Here is a 24,897-nt window from a genome sequence, read left to right as displayed (position 1 = left end):
CATCATGTAAAGACATTGTATTTTATCAAATGCTTTCTCTGGATCTATTGAGATAATCATATGGCTTTTATTCTTCAATTTGTTAATGTGATGTATCACATTGATTGGCTGCAAATGTTGAACCATCTCTGCATACCAGGGATAAATCTCACTTGGTCCAGGTAGATGATCTCTCTGATTTATTGTGTTCATTTAGCTGGTATTTTGTTGAGGAATTTTTCATCTGTGTTCATCAGGGATATTAGTCCACAGTTTTCTTTGTTGTATCATTTTCTGGTTTAGGAATTAAGGTAATGCTGACTTCCTAGGTGGAGTGTGGGAGGATTCTTTATCTTTGCATTGTTTTGAATAGCTTGAGAAAACATGGAATTTATTCTTTAAATGTCTTTTATAACTCAGCAGTAAAACCATCCAGTCCTGGGCTTTTCTTTGTTGGGAGAGTCTTTATTAATGATTCAATCTCTGTCTATGTTAATGGTCTTTGTATATTTTTTATGTCTTTATGACTCAATTCTGGTAGATTGTGTCTAGGAATCTATTTCTTTTGGGCTTCCCAGTTTGTTGGCATACTGCTCTTTGTAATAATTTCTGATGATTTTTTTTATTTCTTTGGTTTCAGTTGTTATGTTTCCTGTTAATCTCTGATTTTATTGATTTGGTCCTTCTCCCTCTTTTTTTAGGTTAGTTGGGCCAATGGTAATTCGATTTTTTAAATTTTTTCAAAAAGCAAACTCTTCATTTTATTGATCTTTATTTTTTTTTTAGTTTTTCAATTTTGTTTATTTCTTCTGTAATTATTTCTTTCCTTATACTAATTTGGGGTTTGGTTTGTTGTTTTTCCAGGTCCTTGAGTTACATCAATAGCTCATTCATTTGGTACCTTTTCAAATTGTTCACGTAGGCTCCAATTGCTATAAACTTTCATTTCATCACTGTTTTTGCTATATACCATAAGTTTTGATATGTTGCAGTATTATTTCATTCATTTCTGTATTTTTTTTCACTTTTGTTCTTTCTATGGCCCACTGTTCATTCAGAAGCGTGTTGTTCTGTCACCATATATGTTTGCTTATGTTCTAGAGATTCTTGAGTTGTTGATTTTCAGCTTCATTCCATTGTGGACAGAGAAGATGTATGGTATGCTTTATATTTTTCAAATTTGCTGAGACTTTCTTTTTGGTCTACCATATGGTCTATCCTGGAGAATGTTCCATGCACTGGTTAGAAGAATGTGTATTCTGCAACTGTAGGATGAAAAGTTTTGTGGATATCAGGTCCATTTGGTCCATAGTATTTATTAGCACTGGTGTTTCTATATCTCCTTTTAAATCTACTAACATTTCTTTTAAATAGCCAGGCACCCTGACTTTGGATGCATATATATTTATTATAGTCACAATTTCCTGTTGAATTGATCACTTAATCATTACATAGTACCATTCTTTGTCTCTTTTAACAGTTTTTGTGTTAAAGTCTATTTTGTCTGATATTAGAATGGCTATACCAGCTCTTTTTTTGTTTCCACTGGCATAGAATATCTTTTTCCATCCTTTAACTCTCAGTCTGTATGCATTCTTGGTGAGATGTGTTTCTTGTAGGCAGAAAATAAATGGATTTTGTTTGTTAATCCATTCAGCCAGTTTGTGTCTTTTAACCTGAGAGTTGAGGCCATTTACATTATAGGAGACTACTGATAAGTAATTACTTGGCCCTGCCATTTTCCCATAAATATTCCTATTTTTCTTAGAGTCCCTTTGTACTTTCACTGAGAGATTTTATGCCTTCCCCTTCTTTCATAGTGATGATCGTGTATTTGTGTTTCTGTATGTAGCACATCCTTAAGCATCTTTTGTAAGTCTAGACAAATGGTGACAAATTCTTTCAATTTCTGTTTGTTATGGAAGGTCTTTATTTCACCTTCATTCATAAATGAGAGCCTTTCAGGGTACAATATTCTGTGTTGACATTTTTTTCTCTTAAGACTTGGACTGAGTCTCTCCGTTCTCTCCTAGCCTGCAGAGTTTCTAATGAGAAGTCAGCTCTGAGTCTAATTGGAGATCCTCTGAAAGTAATCTTGTGTTTCTCTCCTGCACATTTTAGAATCTTCTCTTTATATTTTACTATGGAAAGCTTGACTACAATGTGTTATAGTGAAGATCATTTCTGGTCATGTCTGTGAGGATTTCTGTGTGCTTCCTATACTTTAATGTCCTATTCTTTCTCCAAATGGGTGATGTTGTCTATAATTATTTCATTACATAGGCCTTATAATCCATTGTCTCTTTCCACACCCTCAGGAACTCCTAAGACCCATATGTTGGTTCCTTTGATAGTATCCCCATAAATGTCCAGCACTGTTTAATTTTTCTAATTTTTTCTTCTTTGTCTTTTTTTTTTTTTTTTTTGGTCTGACTGAAAAATTTCCAAAGATTTGTCTTCTAACTTGGATATTCTTTCATTTCCTTCAGCACATCTGTTGTTAAGGCTTTCCACAACATTTTTTATTTGATCTATTGAATTCTTCATTTCCTATATTTCACTTTGATTTCTCTTTAAAATCTCAATTTCATGGGACAAGTTTTCATTCATGTCATTTACAGATTTAATTCGTGGAGTTGCTTCTGAGTAACCCTATGATTAATCTTTTGAATTCTGTTTCAGTCTTTTCATCGATATCTTCATCTTCACTTTCTAATATTGAAATTTTATTGTGTTCCCTTGCCAGGGATCATGTTATGCTCTATATTCTTATTTCTTGAGTTTCTACATTTATTGTTAGGTTTTTGTGGAGATACTTAGTTTTTGCCTCTGATAGCTTTTATCTTTGAACTATGCCTTTGTGGCTTAGTGAGGTGTCTGTTCTTTTATTGAATACCTGTAGGTGGGTGCTGGGTTTGGCTAGGGAGTTTTGGTCATTTCTTCAGGATAGGTCAAGTATCAAGAGTGACACCTTAGTTGGGAATGATAAATCTCTCTCTCTCTCTCCCTCTCTCTCTTTTTTTTTTTTGAAAGGCAAAGTTAGAGAGAGAGAGACACAGAAAGGTCTTCCTTTTCTGTTGGTTCACCCCTCAAATGGCCGCCATGGCCAGCATGCTGCACTGATCTGAAGCTAGGAACCAGGTACTTCCTCCTGGTCTCCCATGTGGGTGCAGGGCCCAAGCACTTGGGCCATCCTCCACTGCCTTCCTGGGCCACAGCAGAGAGCTGGACTGGAACAGGAGCAACTGGGACAGAATCTGGTGCCCCAACTGGGTCTAGAGCCCAGGATGCCGGCACCACAGCAGAGGATTAACCTAGGATTAGTCCACAGTGCCGGCCGATAAATCTCTTTTTAACAGAAGTTGGGAGGGGATATGGTTACCTCTGTGTGGCATAATCACATGCTCACCTCCTTTCTTCGAAGGTTATTAATGCCCTGGTGTTAGCCCTCAGAGGGTACAATACTCATTTGTGTTTCAGCATGAACTGCACAAAGGATCTGTGCAGTCTGCAGTATGAGCACAGATCCCACTGCAGTGACCCATCCCAGGCAATCAGGGAGCTCTGAATGTGTGGAGCCATGCACAGTGATTGCCCAGATACCCATGCATAGTCTCATGTAGTCACAGAGTCCCCATAGTCTCAGCATTCTGGACTCCCATATTCACAGGGTGAAGAAGGTCCACTCCACCCCACTAGGCTGTCCTGTCCACAGAGAGGCTGAGATGTTGGTAGTGCCAGCTGCCTTTGGGTGCTCCATTTAGGTGGTTTGATCCCCAGAGCCCTGGAGGCTGTGATATGTTGAGAGGCTGGGGGTACCTCACAGTTGTGTGTGGGTGCCCAGACCCATCAGACCTCAGACTGAAAGTCAATAGGGCAATCGGATTGTTCCCTCTGGTAAAATTCCTGGATCACACATGTGGATAATACCCACTGGCCACATCCCTGCTCATTTCACATTCATGCTGGGCACAGACAAGTCTCTGCAGCCGGTACTATGTCGAAATAGCTCCTTCTCCCTGCCTGTTGCCAGATGCAGACACCAGAGCTGCTGCAGTGGCCTCTGCTGACAAGATGGCGACTCTCCCCAACAGTTGCTGAGTGTGCACATAAGAGCTGCAGAAGCTGCTATCAACTTATGTCCAAATGTTGCCACCCCACTGTTGTGGGGAATGTTGTGGACTAGGTTGGGCCTAAATTTCTGTTCAACACTCTTGCCTTTTACTTAGAGAAGTATTCTAAGTACAGGCACAAGCACAATGTGCAACATGACAAAGTTTATTTACAAAGTGAGGAGAATGCACATGCACATGTATACTTGATGTAGGGAGAGTGGGCCAGGAAAGGTAAAGAGACTTAAACCCTGCACACTCCAGGTCCATGAGGAGAGAGAGAGAGAGAGAGAGCTTCTGCTTCACCTAGCTTTTTATGAGCTTAGAAAATGAAAGTGTTTACATGGCACAGCTCCCAGATCTGAAGTACAGGGAAATACTTCCTGGGGAAGGGGTCATCTGATTGACAGGTGGGTGGGCATGATTACATGGAGCAGGGGAAGTGTGGCTTCTAGCTCATGAACTTAATCTAGCTACCTGACTTGTCCCATGTCAGGGGGAATGGATAGAGAGAGACATGCCTCTTCACTTTTTCTGTGTGAGCAGGCACTCTGTTCCTCCCAGGACTGTGGGCCATACTCAAGGTCAGTGTAGACAACTAGGCTCTTCCTTTGGCTATATCACCAGTGGTATGCCTGCTGCGTTCTGATCTCACCTTGCTCTCTCCAAAGCTGGTGTTTTCTCCAGGTCAGGGTGGCTGGGGTCGTTCGTTATGTCTGTGCTCTTTGCCATGTGCCTGCACCTTCCACAAGGACCCATGGCATCTCTCCTTCTTCTGCAGAATCTCCACTGCAGTTTTCCCTCCAACTCTCCTGTGGGCATGCACTGGTTCCGGTTTTTGTTGTTTTTTTTTAAACTATTTTCACCTAGCCCTGAGCAGACCTCCCTGTCCTTACTCCACCATCTTGGAATATCCAGTATTGAAATTTTTAAGCAAATATCCTGGAGATTTCTAGTCAGAAATGATGGATTGGGCTCAGATGTTTGCATGTATTATTAATTATTAACTTTTACATAATTTATGAGAGAAATATCACAATTATCTTCTTTTCATAGGAGGAAATTGAGGTTCAGAGAAGTTATGTAATTTATTAGTCCAAGAGGTGGGATACAAAATTTGACTAACTGTAGTAACTATTCTGTTGAGCATTATGCTAAATCACTTTTCATGTATATAAGTACTTTTATATTCTTGAAGTTCTGTAAAAATATAATGTTAATATTGTTTATATCTTGATATATCATTGTTACAATAAATGTAGCAATTATTCATATATTGTAGCTTTAGATGGAGAAGTTTGTCCTGTATTATAGTTGTAGGCAATTTCTGAAAGTGATCAGATTAGCATGTAATAATTTTTTAAAAGATTTAAAGTGGATTACACATATCTGAGGAATTGACTTAAGTTTTATTCTCTTTCCTCCTTAATTCTTCTTACCCCACAGTTCATTCAACCACAAACTCACACACAACTGTTTCAATAGATGGCAACAGAAGTTGCTATCTTGAGGACTCTTATCTAACAATATTAAAGGAAAATAAGAAAGAAAAAAAAAAAACCTTCACAAATTTCATCCTACGACACAACTAATTTCTGTTTTGTTTGTTGTATTCTACACTCTCTGAATATGTACTCATACACAATTGCAGTGATAATTTAAATTGTCTTAATTTATTTAACTGAACATTAGAATAGCTACTAATACTTAATACATTTTTTTTAATTTAAGGCTTTGGAAATCCTAAGTCTTTCTTTGACAATTATGTTAATCATTATATCCCATCGGAAGTATAATTATACACTTACAACTGTAACTGTAAAATACATGAAATTTTTCCCTTTATGTAAATAAAAAATAATGTAACAACAAAAATCTTGAGCAATAAATATACCACTTATTGTAACTTTGAAATAAATATTATATCATTAAAATATTTGCAACAAGAACATATGAAATTTGTAAATAGATTATGCACCTAATTTTGGTTCACCCAATATATGAAACAAATAGTAGACTGAAAGGGAGAAATAAGTTCCAATAGAATGTAGGGGGACTTAACACCCCTCTTCCAGTGATGGATGTATCATTCAGACAAGAAATCAACAAGCATCAGAGTAAAACTTCACTGTAGATCACATGGACCTAAAAGATATTTTCATAAGATTAGGTGTAATAGCTACAGAATATACATTCTCTTCATCAGCACATAGAATATTCTCTAGGCTCAACCACATTAGAAGGGCACAAAATAAATTCGAACACATTAAATAGAAAACAAAATCATATAATTTATGTTTCTGACCACAGTGGAACAAAATTAAAAATTAAGAACAATAGACACTCTAGAAATTATACAAATACATGAAGATTGAAAAACAAGCTCTTGAATAACCAATGGATAAGTAATAAAAAGGAAGTTTAAAAATTCTTTGACTAATGAAAATGAAAATAAAACATGCCAAAGTTATGGTAAATAGCAAAAGCAATACCAAACAATATGTCTAAAGCAGTAAATGACTACATAAGAAAGGATAATTAATAAACAACCTAATGGTTCATCTGTAGCACCTAGAAAAATAAGAATGAAACCCTGAGTTAGTAGAAATACAGAATAAAAATCAGAAGTTATAAAGAAAAAGTAAAAATACATAAAAGATCAATGAACTGAAGAGTAGGTTATTTGAAAACCTTTGGCTAAACTAAGAATAAAAGAGTAAAGACTCAAATCAGAGATGAAAAATGAGGTATTACAACTGATAGAACAAAAATGCAAAGGATCATTAGGAGCTATTGGGAACAAGTATATGCCAATAAATTGGAAAATTTAGAAGAAATAGATAAATTTCTGGATCTGTATAACTTATAAAAATTGAACCATGAAGATGAAGAAAATCTGAGTAAACCAATAGTGAAAATGATGTTGAATTACTAATAAAAATATCTTGATATAGAAAAGTCAGATGACTTCAATGTTGAATTCTATCAAACTTTAAGAAAGATGGCAACAATTCTCAAACTATTCAGAAAATTGTATTGGATGAAATCTTTCTAGTTTACTTTACAAGGCCAGCATTGCCTTAAGTCCAAACCAAACCTAGACACACACACACACACACACACACACACACTATAAACCAATCTTCCTGATGAGCATAGATGCAAAACTTCTCAAATTCTCAATTGCTAGTACTAGAAAATTGAATCCAACAACATCAGAGAGATCATCATGATCACATGATATTGATTCCAGGGATGCAGGGATTGTTCAATATATCCAAATCAATAAACATGGCACATTATGTCAGCAAAATAAAAGGTAAAGATTATATGATCATTTCAATAGATATGGAAAGGCACCTGATAAAATTTAACATCTGTTAATGGTAACAGCCTTTAACAAATTATGTATAGAAGGAACATACCTCAGTAAAGACTCTATTTGACAGAACATTAGCCAACATCATATTAAATGTGCAAAAGCTGAAAGCATTTCCTCTAAGATCTGGAACAAAGATATCTGCTCTCATTACTAATATTCAATATAGTACTCAAAGTTTTAGCTGGAGAAATTAAGCAACAAAAAAATAAAAAGCATACAAACAGGAAATAAGTCAAATTATTTCTGCAGATGAGATGATTCTGTATATACAGAAATTGAAAGATTCTACCAGGAGACCTTTAGAACTGATAAATGAATTCAGTAAAGGTGTAGGATAAAACCAATACACACAAAACAGCAGCATTTTAGGTAAGAGTAATACAATCAGTGAGAAAAACTGTAAGAGCGTCTTATTCATAGTAGCTACAAAAGAAATTGCATTACTTGGAATAAAATTAACAAAAGATGTGAAGGACCTCTACAATGAATATTACAAAATATAAAAGGATTAAAGAACATGAAGAAGATATGCACACACACAAAATGTAAATACCTCCCATGTTCATGGGATGAAGAATTAATATTGTGGATATGGCCTTGTTACCAAAAGCAACTTGAAGATTCAACAAAATTCCCATCAAAAATGCTGATAACATTCATTACAGTATTCACAAGAATTCTAAAATTCACAAGAACAGAAGATCTCAAATAGCCTAAGAAGTCTTGAGTAGAATTAAGAAACCTGTAAACATTACAACATCTAATTTCAAGACATGCTACAGAGCTATTGTACCCAAAAAAGATGGTGCTGGCATAAATAAGCAGAACAGAATAGAGATTTCAGAAAGGAATCTATGTATCTATAGCCAGCTGATCTCTGACAACAATGCTGAAAGCATACACTGCAGAAAGAAAATTTTTTTCAATGGATCTCGCTGGGGAAACTGGATTTCTATATGCAGAAGATTTAAACCTGACATACCCCCACACCTCTCATCCTATGAAAAACCCATTCAAAATAGATCAAATATCCAAATATAACACTGAAAAATGTTGAAATCTTTACTTAATGTATGCTAAACTGATCTGTATATAAAGATAATTGAAAATGAATCTTGATGTGAATGGAAGGGGAGAGAGAGTGGGAAAGGGGAGGGTTGCGGGTGGGAGGGACGTTATGGGGGGGAAGCCATTGTAATCCATAAGCTGTACTTTGGAAATTTATATTCATTAAATAAAAGTTAAAAAAAATAAGACTGGAAACTATGAAACTTCTAGAATAAACAAAGGTAACACTTCAAGACATTGGCATAAACAATGTTTTTTTTTTTTAAATAAGACCCCAAAAACATAGGTAACAAAAGCAAAAAGTTGATAAATATGATTATATCAAGTGAAGAAATTTCTGCACAGTGCAGAGTCAACAAAGACACAGCTGATAGATTGGGAGAAAGTATTTGCAAACTGTCCCTCTGATAAAGGATTTATATCCAGAATATATTAAGGACTCAAAAATCTCAACAACAACAAAATAAACAATCTGGTTAAGAAATAGATTAAGGACCTGAGTAGACATTTCTCAGCAGAAGAAATATGAACAGCCAACACTTAATGAAAAAAATGCTTAATACTTTTAGCTATCCAGAAATTGCAAGTCAAAAACCTCATCATGCTTCAGTTAGAATTGTTCATATCAAAAAGATGAAGCATAGGCTGGCGCCACAGCTCAATAGGCTAATCCTCCACCTGTGGCGCCGGCACACCAGGTCCTGGTCCTGGTCGGGGCACCAGATTCTGTCCCGGTTGCCCCTCTTCCAGGCCAGCTCTCTGCTGTGTTCTGGGAGTGCAGTGGAGGATGGCCCAAGTCCTTGGGCCCTGCATCCTCATGGGAGACCAGGAGAAGCACCTGGCTCCTGGCTTTGGATCAGCGCAGTGCGCCGGCCGCAGCGGCCATTGTGGGGTGAACCAACGGTAAAGGAAGACCTTTCTCTCTCTCTCTCTCACTGTCCACTCTGCCTGTCAAAAAAAAAAAAAAATATGAAGCATAATGAGTTCTGGCAAGGTTGTGGAGAAAAGGGAACCCTTATCCACTCTTGGTGGAATTTAAATTTTGTAGCCCTTATGGAGAACAATATGGAGGTTCATCATAAAGTTGAAAATAGATTATCATATGCCCCAGCTACCCTATTTCTGGGAATATATAGCCAAAGGAAATGAAATCAGCATATGAGCATATGAAAGCAGTTCCTGTACTCCCATGTATATTATAGCAGTATTTACTATATTTAAGATATGTTGTTAACCTAGATGTCCACTGATGGATCAATGGATAAAGAAAATGTGATATATATGAATACACATGTTTATATATTCATACACACATAGTGGAATACTGGCCATTAAAAAGAATGAAAACCTGACATTTCCCACAGAGTCTGTGGCACTGGAGGTCATTATGTTAAGTGAAAAATAAGCCAGACACACAATGATAGATACCATATGTTATTTAGAGTTTCAGAAATTTTAAAAATTGCCCATCTAAATTTAAATAAAGATTACAAATGGAACGAGTGAGTGTAAGGGCAATGAGAGGTAGGTTGAATAATTGTTACCAAATTCAATCAGGTAGAAGTAACAAGTTCTAGCACTCCTAAGCAGATGGGGATGACAATAATTCACAATAATGCATTACATGTGGTTTAGAGAATTGAAAGAAATGAGATGGTAGGCTTCAAATATAAAGAATAGAAAACGAAAATGAAAGACTTGTTGCCTGCTTTGATTGATTAGTGGTGTATATTTGTTTTGAAATGCTGCACTATATAAAAAGGAACAAATATTTATGTTAAACAAAATATTTTTAATGATTTACTTATTTCAAAGGGAGAGAGAGATCTTCTATCTGCTGGTTCACTCCCCAAATGGCCACAATGGTGGGGACTTGGACAGGTTGAAGTCAGGAACATAGAACTCCATCCAGGTCTCTCATGTGGGTATAAGGATTCAAGTACTTGGGCAATCTTCCACTGTCTTCCCAGTTGCATTAGCAGGGAGCAGGATAGGAAGTAGACCAGCTGGTACTTGAACCAGCCACCCATATATGATACTGGCCTTGCAAGCAGCAACTTAACTTTTTCTATCAAAATACTAGCCCCAGGAAAAAATATTAAATATGAAAAGTAATTTTTTAAAGAAGACTCCTGGAAAAAATGAATGCTATGTCTGTCATGTTAATCTTTTGATTTCAAAATTTCCTGCATAGGTTAATCAGAATGTATAAGAAGAGGTATACATTAAGGAACAATGGGAAGAATGTTTCAGAGTTTGAACTATTTGGGGGGACTTCCAGAAGTGAAACTTAAAGATGGTTTTGTTTTTTAAGTCAGAAATTTCTGTTGATCAAGACCAGTGAATTTTTGCTTCATGCCAAATCTTATACCATAAAGTACTTCAAAAATATAATGGAAAAATAGGGTAAAAGTGTAAGTATATTTTTGTGCAAAAATGTTTTGAAATTCATGTTATACTTTTTCATATATATATTCATAATATATTTCCATGAACTTTTTAAAGATATCTCAAATTTGGTAAATAAATCTATTTGTATAAATTTATCCACTTTAAACCCTTTACCTCCTTTTCTTCTTTTGTTATTCCCAGTATCTCCTACTATTGTTCTAGAGTTTTTAATAATATTTTTCAGTATCACATAGGCCTTAGGCAGTGATTTTTTTTCTTTAGGATTGTTAGTGACTTCCCTTAAGAATCAACACAACATTATCAAGATGTATGAAGCTTTCACAAAAGCCATTATTTAAAGATACATTGGAGCTTTAGACTTCCCCTAGGACTTAGCTCAGTATGAACAACTTTAGTTGACATTAACACTACTTCATTTTCTAATGGTTGTCATCTTGGGAAACGTCCACACAATACATCTGTTAAAATCCGGCTTAGTTTTTGTGGTGTTATTACTTTAGTTACTAATTTTTTATATTGGTGACAAATATTTCACCCGCTGTCAGAGTCCCCCTGGAACAGAGATTGCAGAGTAAAGTTACATGAAACTTTAAAACTATTCAGTATGTATAAACCTCTATAAGGCACAAACATATTCCTGTTTGTATTGGAACAAGATCTACTCTAGTAATCCTCTTATCCCACAAAATGTTAAAAAGTTTTACATTGTAAATTGCATTCTGAGAAAAAAGAAGACTTGAAAAAGTCATCACTTCCAAAACCTTGGTTTTAGAAGTAGGCTTAGTTTTAGAAATAAACTTTTATATTCGTAATGAAGATGGACAATATATTTAGATGTCATTTTATAAGGAATGGGATATGAAATTAGGTTAGTAGTAAATTGCATTTATGTTATAAGTAATGGAACAATCTCTATATGAATTCAAAGGTCTTTTTTATTTGTGTCGTATTATTTTAGGTGAACCTCTACCTTTTGTTGTGTCTGGGACAAGTCTTTTCCCTCTTCTGTAGGCTTACAATAAAAGAAGTCTGTTTTAAGAGAAATCTGGCAATCAGCATTTATTGTAATTAAGTACCTACTTAGAAGAGGTTACTTTAATCAAGCACTATAGGAATAATTAAGGCAGCTTCTGCCTTCTGGGGCCTAAATTAGGGAAAACACTTAGAGGAAGCTGATATAATATCTTAAGGTAAAAAGAATTTTTTATGAAGACTTTAGGAGATGGAGGCATTCTGGAAAATAGCTTCTAGCATTGGTCATTGGGGAAAAAAAGCACTCATAGAATAAGAACTTAGTACAGGTGTGGCATTTAATATGGAATTTGCTGTTTGATTTTTTCCAATAAGCAGCAAAATCGATTTTTTAAAATTATGCATCCTCCATTCTAAAGTCCCTGTCAGATTGTTTCCTAAATCATATTACAAATTCTAGTTCTCAATTCACTCAGTTTGTTTTGGCACTTTTTTTCCCTAATTTAACATGCAAATCTGTAGTTTCTCTTATAAATTATTAAATATAAGATGTATATAAATTCTTGTCAAAATTTATATTGCTTTAATTGACTTTGTTAGCTTTGTCAAAATATCTGCTTAGGCTAAACTTCCTCAGGATAGAAGTATTTAAATTAAAATATCAACTTGATCAATTACATTTGTCATCTAGGAAAATACAGCAAGGAAAATCTTCAAAAGTGAATAAATTCCAAAAGCTATTTTTACTTTTTTTTCTTTATCATATAATTTATGGGTTCCTAACTTTATAATGGAATCTTACGGAATTTTATCACTTTGGGATTTATTCATTATGTAAAAATATTTTCTGCAAAGATATGAGCAAATTTGGCATTTTGAGAGTACAAAGATATTTGCTGCAGTCTCTGACCCAGAAACTTGAATTTTCAGCCTAAGTAATGACCTCTGTTCACAAAAATCTAGTGTTAGTGCCATGAGTCTGTCTCCGAATAGTTGTAGTGCTTTGGAGGATCACCAGGCTGGAAGAGAAACTGGGATCTTTTAACAGTTCATTGAATATTTCTGTAAATATTTATAAAAATAACTGATTAGTGGCTGGAATTGGGAAGAGGATACATTTCATTGCATGTGTTTTTGTGTTGTATATTGTTTTTACATCATTCATATGCTACCTTTTCAAAGTAGAAAAGAAGAAATTATATTTAGCCAACATTACTCGCCTCCTGAGTTTGCATGGTAAAATGATTGTGCTAGTGGCACATGACTTATGCTCTGCTTCTCAGCTCTCATAAACTATGGCCACCCCCTAACCCTAACTCTAGCTGCCCAGTCTCCGTATCTGTAGCTCTGGCTATATCCATCAGCATGTTAAAGCATCTCTGTACAACTTATCTTTAAATAGCCTGAAATATTTTCATGACTTTAGTTTTCAAGGGAAATTTAGGTAATACCATTTGTTGTTATCTTTAGTTCCCATTTGGCTTCCTTTCTCTCAATACGGTTTTCTATACTGAGCTTGAAGTTTTAGAATTAAGGATACTTAATTTTTATGACATTCTTTTCTATCTACTTAGAACAAATTATTACCGTTATAGAAGTGGAACCAGGAAATGTGATCTGTTGGAGGAAAGTAGTAGAATTGGGTCTTGAACTGGGATGTAGATATTGGGGAAGATGGAGTTTATTCAGGAGGAATGACTAAACTCCCCTTAGGAGTATCTGGAAAATGATGGGTAACTTTGCTGGAACAGAGAAGGAATCTAGGGAAATGTGGGCAGTAAAGCCTCTCTAGTTCTCATTCAATTAGACTCAATTTCTAAGGTACTTCCTTTTGACAGCTTTTTTCTTCCATTACTTGTAGCAATGTAATGTACTTTCTCTTTTGTAAAATACTTCTTTGTGGAATCATCCCCTACAGTTATACATAAAGTTACGTGTATAAAGTTACACCTGGGTGACCTCTATACTGTTAGGGCTTGGCTCACAACTACAACTCAGAGAGCCCTGGTCCACAGCCTCCTCTTGAGCATTCTCATCATGCTTTACTGATTAGTTTTCAGACATCAAAAGTTCAACATTTCTAAATCCAACACAATCTGTCCTGATTTTCCTCAATTAATTCTGATTTAAGTAAGGTTATCACCATGGACACGGTTTTACAAGCCATTAATTTTACTGTAATTATGTATTTTCCTTTTCCCATTTATGATTTTTTTTCTAAGTCCTGCTGACTTAACAACTGCATTCTGCCTTCCTGATTTTGTTTCCTTTAGCAAAGGACCTGCTTTTATTCTTTCCCTGTGGTTTCTACATGGTAATCATCTTTTTTACACAATTCAGTCTCTGTTCCCATTCATTATTGCTTGTCTTGGTTTCACTAAAAGAGTTTTCTCTTTAATCTGACTTAGAGTACATATTTCTTATGGTCAAATGTTTGCTATTATTTCTCAAATTAATTTGACTTTATAGAAGACTGTTTATCCTCACATTGATACTTTGCCTGTGATTTTACCCTATGATTTCATATCAACAAGTGATTTTTCTTGTTGGACACATCTTTTTGTCTGACATGCAGTGTGCAAACCAGGAACAATGCTGGTCCTGGGTCTGATTCCTAAAATATTTCACAGATGGGCTGTATTATTTATTATTATAATAGCCTGTAATTACAGACTAGGCCTAGAACACTGTGAACTATGCCGCACAGTGTTCTTCATGAAATTTAAATTTAAGTGGAAAGGGATAGAAAATAAACTAAAAATGTGAAAGTATGTAGTGTGATAGAAGACGACACATGCCAATGGTGAAAAATAAGGCAGGTGAGGGATTGGGTGGCAGAGTAGAATGAGGGATTTAAGATCAAATGGAATGCTTATAGGATGGCTATTGGAGAGGACAGAATTTGAAAAAATACCTGAGGCAGGTAGAACAATGATCCATCAGTTACATAAGGGGTGTGTATTCCAGGCAGAAGAAAAAGTCTTCAGGTGAAACAGTGCCTGGCTTGAGTGAAGAGGAAACTGGCAGAGTGCATGTCAAAGAGATGTGGCAGGGACAGATAGATGGCATAGTCAAAGAGATGTAGGAGGGGAAGCTCTTGTGGGGCATTTGGGGCCACTATAAATAATTTTAGTTTTCTTAATATTGTATTATTCTTAATTATATGAAGACATATTATTCATATATTGAAAATTAGAAAACAAAGTTATGATGCTTCAATTACTCCAAAGCCCACACAGCTAGTAATTGGAATCAGGATTGGAATCAACTAGTAATTTCAGATGGTATTCAAAGATAAAAGGATTTTGGATGAAGTTTTAGTCTTATCTTTGAGTAATAACATTGCCCCTCTCTCAAAGTTACAGGCAGAAACATTTCTCAGAGTATTAGCATCAGAGGATATCAAAATGGAACTTTTTATTGAAGCCCTAAAATAGTAGACACCATACTTCAAAATGACCTTCAGGATCACAATGAAAGTTAATAAAGAATTGGCCAGACAGTAGTTATACCCCTAAAAGGATGAAGGATATTAAAAATCTAGGGGATTAGAGATTGAGAGGGAAATGTTGGAGACAGTTGTTAGAATGTCTAAATACATTTCCCAAATTGATTAAGGGAAGTAGTCTCCAACCTTTGCCCAAGTCTTGTGGAAGGTGATTGTAGACCACACACCACTTAAAGACACGGAAAGTCAGTAGCTAATTTGGACTCTCAGCCATGATGCTTACTATATTGAATCATCTAGCTTTTTCACATGCTGCTTTCACATTCAGTCTCACATCTCCAAATTTGAATATATTTGTGGGATTCTATTAGTTTCCTTATTTACTCTCCAGACACGTTACTTCTTAATTTATGAACCTTGGTTTGGACCAAGTCCTGTTGTCAGTATAACTGGGAAAAGCTCTTCAATTTTGTGATTTAAGAACATCATTCATTATGGTTCTCAATACTGGTTTCCTTAAGATTTAATAATATCTGGTCATTTTAATTAAGATCTCAATATGTGGAGAAGAGAATTGTCCATATTCAGCCATTTCATCCAGAGGTCAGATTCATTTATAATGCAAACCCTCAAGGAAGTAAAAGATATGTTAGAATGGGCAGGAAATTGTAGATAGCAGCAAGACAGCCACTGTACTGCAATAAAGTGGCTGAGATTTAATAGCCTTTTCAGTGGCCAAATGATTGTGGGGAATTTGGGTAGAGTAATTAAACATGGTATAGAAGACTTCTGTATTGTCACTGGTAATAGTAATGCAATGAATGAGGTAGGAATTATAGAAGCAGGAGTGATTTAGGTTTGGAAATATGTGTTGAATACAGTGATTTGAAGGAGTCTGATAAAGAATAGTAAATATTGTAATGAAATAGATGGATTTGCAATGACCTGGGATTAAGATCCAGTTCCAGTACCTTCTAAGTATATGATACTGGGAAAATTATGAAAATTCCATGTCTCTGTTCATCCCAAGGAAGGAATAATTATACCTGTCTTCCAGAATTACAGTAATGATTGAGAACACATAGTGTAGATGTGTTCTAGTATAATTGTTGCCATATAGCATCTTTCTATTAATGAACTATAATTACTGATAATATCTATGGGATTAGAGCTTATGATAGAGTTGAGGAATTATAGATTAAAATTTGTAAACTTTTGATCACTAATTGTCAATTAGGTACCAAGAGGTAGATCAGAAGGGGCAAGATTGTTCAGGGTAGTTGAGGTCAGAGAAATAAAAAGGAAGGGAAAAATGGGCCTGAGAACCTGAGAAGAATTTTAGAAGCCAACCAAAATGAGTAGGACAGATAGGGGCAAATAGGAAAGAGGAATGTTAAAGGAACCAAGGAGAACAGAATTTCAAGAAATGTTTATGTATTAATCACCTACTGTGTTCCAGGCATAATACTAGGCACTCTGCAGGCTTAAGTAATTAAATTGTAGTTACCAAGAAACTCGAAGTCTAATAGGTAGAGACAGGCATGTGAAGCAAATATTTCTGTAAACATATATATGGATATAGAAGGGCATAAAGGTAAATTAAAATGACCAGGATATAAGGAAAAAAATGTTTCCCAGGGAGTTCATGTTATAATGAATAAGGAAAGATGTTAGGTTTTATTCAGACAAACAAGGCTGAGGAGGGGTATGGGTAGCATTTCATATAGAAAGTAGTATAATCAAAAGCATCAAAGCAATAAATGACATAACTTATACTGAGAAAATGTAAGATTTGTGGAAATGGAACGTAGGACACAAAGGATGCTTATCACCTCCTGAGGAGATGTCAGGAGAGGAGCTGTCAGGGTAGCCGTAAAACACCTTGTATTCTCTAATAATGCATTGTGTCCTTATCACCCAGGCAATGTATACCTACTGAACTCTCAGTGGGGTGCTTTGAGCATAGAGGAAAGATGTGAGAAGAAGAAAAGAGGGGTTACTTGATTAACATTGCATCTTTTATTGATATTTTAGGAATGTGGAGGATGGTTTGAATGTGTGCTAGAGTGGATTCCAATAACAAGTTAGAAGACATTTTGAATAGTCCAGCTGAGAGATTATGAGGGCTAAAGTAAGTAATAGGAGAGGTTGAAGTATTGAAAATGTTGAGAGATGATGATGTAGTAAAGGAGAGGAAAAAGACTAGGTTGAACTTCACACTTCAAGCTAATTGTATCAACAGACAATGTGAAATGGAGCATGATTGATGCGCGGGGCGGGGGCGGGGATCTTTGGAAGGACATAGTTGACATATGTAGTCAATCGTGTAATTTAAAACTACAGAGAGGCTTTGTTAGGATAATAAATGAGAAGAGACCATTGATTTGGGCCATTTGGCAACTTCCAGTTGCATTTGAGAGAATAATTTTCGTAACATTCACAGCATTAAGGAGTGAACTGGAGGTAAAAATATCAAGGTAACGAACAGACTGCTTTGTCAGGAAGTTTAACAATGAAAGCAAAAATATGAGTTGGTAGTTTGTGGAGGAGTCAGGTTTTTGGGAATGTTGATATAAGATGTGGGAGAAATTAGTATGTAGGTTTTCCAGGAGAGAGAAGAAAGGAACATGTTTTAGAGATAGAGCAAAAGATAAGAAGAGTGAAAGGAATCAAGAATTTGGAGGTGGGATAAATCATCGGAGAAATGAGAGGCTATGATAGGTGTAAGACTAAGAGGCAAAAAGTTGAGAAATTTAATGCCTCATAAAATGTATGTTGAAAGCAGCTTCTCTGAGAGTGAAATTAGGGCTTATGTTAGTGATTCTAATTTAAAGTGGCTGTTGTGGAGAATGAATAAGCACTATCTTGCAAAGCAATACAGAAGATCTATCAGCATATTGAATAATAGCCTTATAATGGTGTTGAGGCAGTGCAGTTTTCCTGATCATTGACAAACCATTGGTGGGGTGAGTAAGAAGGTTGTTGTTTAAATTTGGGTATTGAGATTGGTAGGTTAAGTGGAGGTAAAGGAGAGTCTACAGTAATTGAAGAATGTTAGTCTTTGTTTAGTAGCTTAACTACAAGAAAATATTTTTAATTCAATTTTTTCTTGATAATCAGTGCATTCACTGAAGTCTGTTCTGAATGTTAGTGAAACATGGAATGTTGCCTCAATTAGGAATTCCTGAAACTAAAGAATGAAAGAAATTCTATATAAGAATAAGAGTTTATTAGGACAACTTAAATATAGGATTTCAGACATGGGTAGACAGGTGATCTTGGTACATGCAATGCTGCAGGAAGGTTTTTTCCATACTAGGACAGTAAAATGAGCAATATTTTTAATATTTATATATCAGTAGGGGATCAGGATATATAGGGAACAGAGCTCATGTATTTCATATATAGTTTTAAGAACATAAAGATATTTCCTACCCTGACTCCCACCTACTCTCCCTTCTTCTTCCATTTTGTGATTTTTGGGATGATATAATTTCTATTTACTCTATAATCAAAATCTTAATCCTTTACCAAATAAAGAATTCAACAAAATTCCTTTGCATATGCTTAGGAGTTAGTCCCGTGGGCATCCTGCTGGTTTTCTTAACCTTATCAGCCAGGCTGAGGTAGCACTTAAACTAGAGAGTGGTACCAGTTAGTTTCAGCAGGTGGTCAGTATCTTTCTGAGAGAAACTGAGATTGAGGGAAGTAAGAAAGGAGAGAGAGGGAGAGAGGGAGGGAGGGAGGGAGGGGGAGAGGGAGGAGAGAGAGAGAGAGGAGAGAGAGGAGAGAAAGAATAGTGTTAATAGGGCTTGCTGTCACACAGTCTGGGAGTAAGCTTTTTTTATTTAAAAAATTGAAAAGATTATATTTATTTGAGAGGTAGAATTACAGACAGTGAGAGGAAAAGATAGAGAGAAAGTATTCCTTCTGCTGATTCTCTCCCCAAATGGCTGCAATGGCCAGAGCTGCACCGATCAGGAGCCAGGAGCTTCTCCCGGGTCTCTCACGGGGGTGGGGGTGGGGTTCAGGGTCCCAAAGACTTGGACCATCTTCAGCTTTCCCATGGTAATTCTATGTAACAAACTTCCATAACTCATGGTCATATCATGGAAAGCTTTTAGTTTTCTCACTGGCACGTGGCTCAGCTTTTAGGCTGTGTTTCCGTTTCAAGCTTTGAGGCAAGTTTAGGATTGATCCTTATGCTTCATTCTGAGTTCCAGTCTAAAGGAACATTGGCTACCTGAGTTGTACTTATATGTTGATCATAGCATTTCAAGTGCAATCTAAGCCATGCAAATACACTTAAAACCCATAAAACATTCTACATGTTCATACCTTTCTACATGTTCTGGCCAAACCATGTCAGATGGCCAAGCACGATGGCAATGGTGGTAAGAGGTTTTCTCTGACCCTAGAAGGATGGGAAATAACCAAATTTTTGCCAAACAAAATCCCAGCATTTTATGCTTTGTTAGACATGACATTTCAGCATTCTTTCAATAAGCAAGGTGAAATAACACCTTGCTGAAACAGTAAAATAATTATTTGTAAATCTAATTTTCACAAGTATGGCTTAAGGGAAATGTTTGTTTTAAAACTGAATGAAAATGGTTGACAGACATTTTATGTTGATATTATAATTTTATAATCTTCGGTGTCCAGTATATAAGTTTACTCATTATATGCAGACTGTCTTGATCTCTGTGATTTTTCCTGCTATTAAACTATGTACTATTTCTCTTCTGTTTCTTTTTTTAAAATAACCTTACTGAGATATCATTTACATATAATAAGATTCATACACTTTAAGTACAGTTAAGTTAGTTGTACGAATGTATAGTAATGTAACTATAACCACAATAAAGATATAGTATATATCTCTATCATTCCCCAAAAGATTACTCATGCTTTTTTTAGTCAATTGCCATCCAAAAATTCCACCCCAAGCAGCCACAGATTTGTTCCCTATTAGTATAATTTTGTCTCTTTTAGAATTTCATATCAATAGTGTTGTACAATCGTTTTCGCCTGCTTCTTTCATTGATATGTTCATTCGTTTTTATTGCTGAGTAGTACTTCGTTGTATGGAAATACCACACATGTTTTTCCATTCATCTAATGATGGACATTTGGGTTATTTCAAGGTTTTGGCTATAACTAATAAAGCTATGAACAGTTGCATGCAAGTGTTTGTGTTTTTATTTCTCTTGAATAAACACGTAGGAGTGATATTACTGTGTGGTATATTGCATCTAAGTTTAACTTTTAGAGAACCTACCAAACTGATTTCCGAAGTGGCTGCATCATATTACATTTTGACTACCAGTGTATAGATATTTGCAGTTGTTCCACATCCTTGCCATGTATAATGTCATCAGGCTATTTGATTTTAGCCAATCTAATAGATATATAGTAGAATTTCATTGCGGTTTTAATTTTCATTTCCCTACAGATTAGTAGTATTGAACATTATTTCATTTACTTGTTTGCTGTTTGTAACTGTTCTTTGCTTCTGTTCAAACTTCTGTCTGTTTTTAAACAGGATTGTTTATATTCTTACCCCATTGAAAGAATTTTTTATTTATATTAAAAATAAGTTCCTTATCAGCATTATGTTTTGCAAATTTATCCTCACAGTCTCTGGCTTGCCTTTTACTTTTTCTAACAGTATCTTTTAAAACACAAGCTTTAACAATATTTGAAGTCCAATTTCACACTATTTTTTGTCTATGATTCATGTATTTTGTGTCCTAGCTAAGAAATCTCCACTTATCCCAAAGTCAGTCACAAAGAGTTTCTCTTGTGTTTTGTTATAGAAGTTTTATAATTTTGCTCTTACATACATTTTTAAATAGCATTGAATTTGGTCCATTTCAAATGACTCAGTAAATGATATAAGGAAGAGCTGAGTTTCTGTGTTCCACATGTATCCAAGCTCCAGAACTACTTTTTGAAAAAGACTCTAATTTTCTCATTTAATTTGCCTCTTCACTCTTGTTAATTAAACGACTAGAGGGACTTTTGGCATCAGAGCATGAGGAGTTCAACCGACCTACTCCCCAGAAAAACTGGTGAAAATTATTAAAATTTTTTAATGTTTCTTGAAATGATCCTAACAACATTTAAGTAATGAGTAAATGAAGAAACATAGATTGAAGAAAGTCAATATTTTGGTAAGAATAGTGAGACTGTTATCTGAGTCAAGACTACTTTCCTGTTTCCCCTTCCGTAACAGCAAGATGGGAAGTCCATTCCAGACTGTGTGACCAGCAGCACAGAGTTCTGTGTCCATCTGGATCCCAAGTACTGGATGGTCCTCTGACAGCGGCAGGACATCAGCTTTTCTGGTCCTGCTCCAGCTACCTTGTTGATGAGGCTGCGTTCTGAGTGCATGTGATTGAGAAGTGGTGTCCCCTCTTCTTTCCAGCTCCTCACTCAATGAGATGCAAGCTCTATCTTTTGTGGGGCACTGCTGAGAATACCAGAGCCTTGACCAACTTTTCCCTGGTCTCTAAAGTGAGGATTGGATTTTGAAACAAGCCAAAAAATTGGAAGCTCCTGTGTTTGGCTGCTAGTGAGCATTCAGCTCCTTAAACAAAGGTGTCACTCAGAGTGTGCCATTGTTTCTATCACTTGCTGCAATGCCTTTTTAAAATAAAGAATTATTTATTTGAAATTCATAGAGTTAGAGAGAGAGAGAGAGAGAGAGAGAGATCGATCTTCCACCTGCTGGTTCACTCATCAGATGGCTGAAATGGCTAGAGCTGGGCCAGGCATAAGCCAGGAGCTAGAAGCTTCATCTGGGTCTTCCACATGGGTGGCATGGCCCCAAACACTGGTGTCATCTTCCACTGTTTTTTTCCAGACAATTAGCAGGAAGCTGGATTGGAAGTGGAACAGCTGGGCCATGAACTGGTGCCCATAAGGAATGCTAGTGTTGCAGGTGGCAGCTTTACTTGCTATGCCACATGCTGGCTTCAGCTCCAGTGTCTTAACTCAGATTTTGCTAGGGGAAAAAGCAGAGAACCTGAGGAAGAAGTAGGCTGAAAGAGTCAACTAGGATTAGAGCAAATTTTTTAATACTGACCTTCAGAACTACTTATTGGAAGTACTTTGTTTGATGGATTGGTATGTAGAAAAGATAAGGTACCAGGGCATTGTTGAAAACAATACATATGGCTGGCACTGCGGCTCTATAGGTTAATCCTCTGCCTGCGGTGCCGGCACACCGGGTTCTAGTCCTGGTCGGGGCGCTGGATTCTGTCCTGGTTGCTCCTCTTCCAGTCCAGCTCTCTGCTGTGGCCCAGGAGTGCAGTGGAGGCTGGCCCAAGTCCTTGGGCCCTGCACCCGCATGGGAGACCAGGAGAAGCACCTGGTTCCTGGCTTCGGATCAGTGTAGCGTGCCGGCCGCAGCAGCCATTGTGAGGGGGTGGTGAATCAACGGAAAAGGAAGACCTTTCTCTCTCTCTCTCTCTCTCTCTCTCACTGTCCACTCTGCCTGTCAAAATAAATAAATAAATAAAAAACAATACATAAATGAGCCATTATCGTGGTTTAGTGGCTGGGTTTGGTCAATGAAAAAGACAGAATTCTGCCCAAAACCCCGAGATTATAATGCTTAGTGAAATTTATGTAGAAAGCTGCAGCTTCTTGAGAAGCAACATTAGAATCTCTACACTGCAAGGGAGAAATAGATTTCACTAAACTAATCTAACTAGTCAATAAACAAATAAGAGCATTTTGTTAACATTTGTATTAACAAAAATCCCTAGAGCATGGGTGGTTTTACTCAGTTGCTGCAGTCTATTTTCTACAATGAAGAGTTACCAACAAAAATTATATACAAGAAAATATACCCCATAGAGTATAAATACAGTAGGCAGAATAAACTGCCTGTAAGAGTGATCTGATATCAGATTAACAGACAACCTTTTCAACGTAGCCATTGCAGATAGATCAAAAAGGAAGGAGAGGGTGGCATCGTGGTATAGAGGGTGGTATAGCTGCTGCCTGCAATGCTAGGACCCAATATTGGTGACAGTTTGTGTCCTGGCTGCTCTACTTCTGATCCAGCTCCCTGTTAATGGACTGGGAGGACAGCAGAAGATGGCCCACGTGTTTGGGTCTCTGCCACCTGCATGGGAGACCCAGATGGAGCTCCTGGCTCTGGGTTCTGGCCTGGCCCAGTGCTGGCCATTGCAGTTATCTAGGGAATGAACCAGGGGATGGAAGATCTCTCTGTCTCTCTCGCTCTTTCTCTGTAACTCTGACTTCCAGAATAATTATATCTTTTAAAAAACCACAAAGAATAAAGGAAACTATGATTAAAGAAGTAAAGGAAGGTATAAGGACAACGTCACTGCAAATAGAGACTTTCAATAAAGAAATAAAAATGGTTGAAAAAATATAACCTCAACCAGGGATTCTGGAGTTAAAAAGTACACTAACAGAAGTGAAACATGCACTGTAGGGTATTCAACAATAAATCTGAACTGTTGGAAGAAAAATTTAGTGAACTTGAAGATAAATTATAGAGATCATGGCAATTTAAAGAACTGAGAGAAAGAATGCAGTAAATGAACAGCCTCTCATAGAAACATGGAACATAATTTAGCACACTGAGCATATATGTAACTGGGAGAAAAGAGAAAGGAATGGAAGATTATTCAATGACAAAATGGCTGAAAACTCCCTAAATTTATTGAATGATAAAAATGTACATATCCAGGAAGCTCAATGAACTCCTAGATGGATAAACACAAGAGATCCATCAACAACAATATAGTAGAAATGCTGAAAGTCAAAACCAAGGAAAAAATCTTTTATTGAATTACCATATTTATATCTTGGTAATTATTGCCTGTGCACTTGAATAGAATATTATAATTTGTTGGGATAGAATGTTGTATTGATAAAACTATAAGCTCATAAGATTCAAGAAGCTCAATAAACCCCAAGCAGAAGAAATATAGAAAAACACTCCAAGGTATGATCATATTAAACCTACTGAAAACTTACATGCAAGAAGAGTAAAGTGTGCATTACTTAAACAAAAGGAGGATGACAGCACATTTCTCATCACTATATATGCAAGCTAAAAGACTTTGGACTTTTTTTAAAGTGAAAAAATTGCTGTTGACCTATAATTTTGTGCTCAAAAATATCTTTCAAATATAAAGTTGAATAAAAACTTAGTATGATAAATACTGAGAGAAGGTATGGGGGATTTATTCTTCTTTCCCCTTAGAGATGCCCATATCGCATTCCCCGGAACCTGTGAATATGATATATTTGAGATTCTTGAAATGAAATTTTCCTGGATTTTCTGATTCCAGTATAATTGCAAGATTCTTATGAGAAGGAGCCATGATGGATGTTATAAAAAGCAGGGTCATGGAAGAAGCAGGTGGAGGGAGAGAAATTGATGACAGAAGCAAGCATAGGAGTGAGGCAGCCATGAATCATGGAATGGTGGGCAGTCTTTTGATGCTGGGAAAGGCACAAAAGCATCCACAGGCAAT

At 36.2% G+C, this 24,897-nt stretch overlaps 1 protein-coding gene and 1 long non-coding RNA gene across 23 annotated transcripts in view; both read left to right on the top strand.

Moving 5' to 3' along the window:
* ANKS1B (ankyrin repeat and sterile alpha motif domain containing 1B) overlaps positions 1 to 24,897 on the top strand; it is a 1,216,905-nt gene that overhangs the window by 236,306 nt on the left and 955,702 nt on the right. The window lies entirely within an intron of this gene.
* LOC138844418 (uncharacterized) lies at positions 8,662 to 17,980 on the top strand. The gene is made up of 2 exons (XR_011380228.1): positions 8,662 to 10,955; positions 17,408 to 17,980. It is a non-coding gene; the product is annotated as an uncharacterized lncRNA (long non-coding RNA).

This window comes from Oryctolagus cuniculus, chromosome 11 (genome assembly GCF_964237555.1).
Source record: "Oryctolagus cuniculus chromosome 11, mOryCun1.1, whole genome shotgun sequence".
Taxonomy (NCBI): Eukaryota; Metazoa; Chordata; class Mammalia; order Lagomorpha; family Leporidae; genus Oryctolagus; species Oryctolagus cuniculus.
This window is presented reverse-complemented; position numbering and strand designations above follow the sequence as displayed.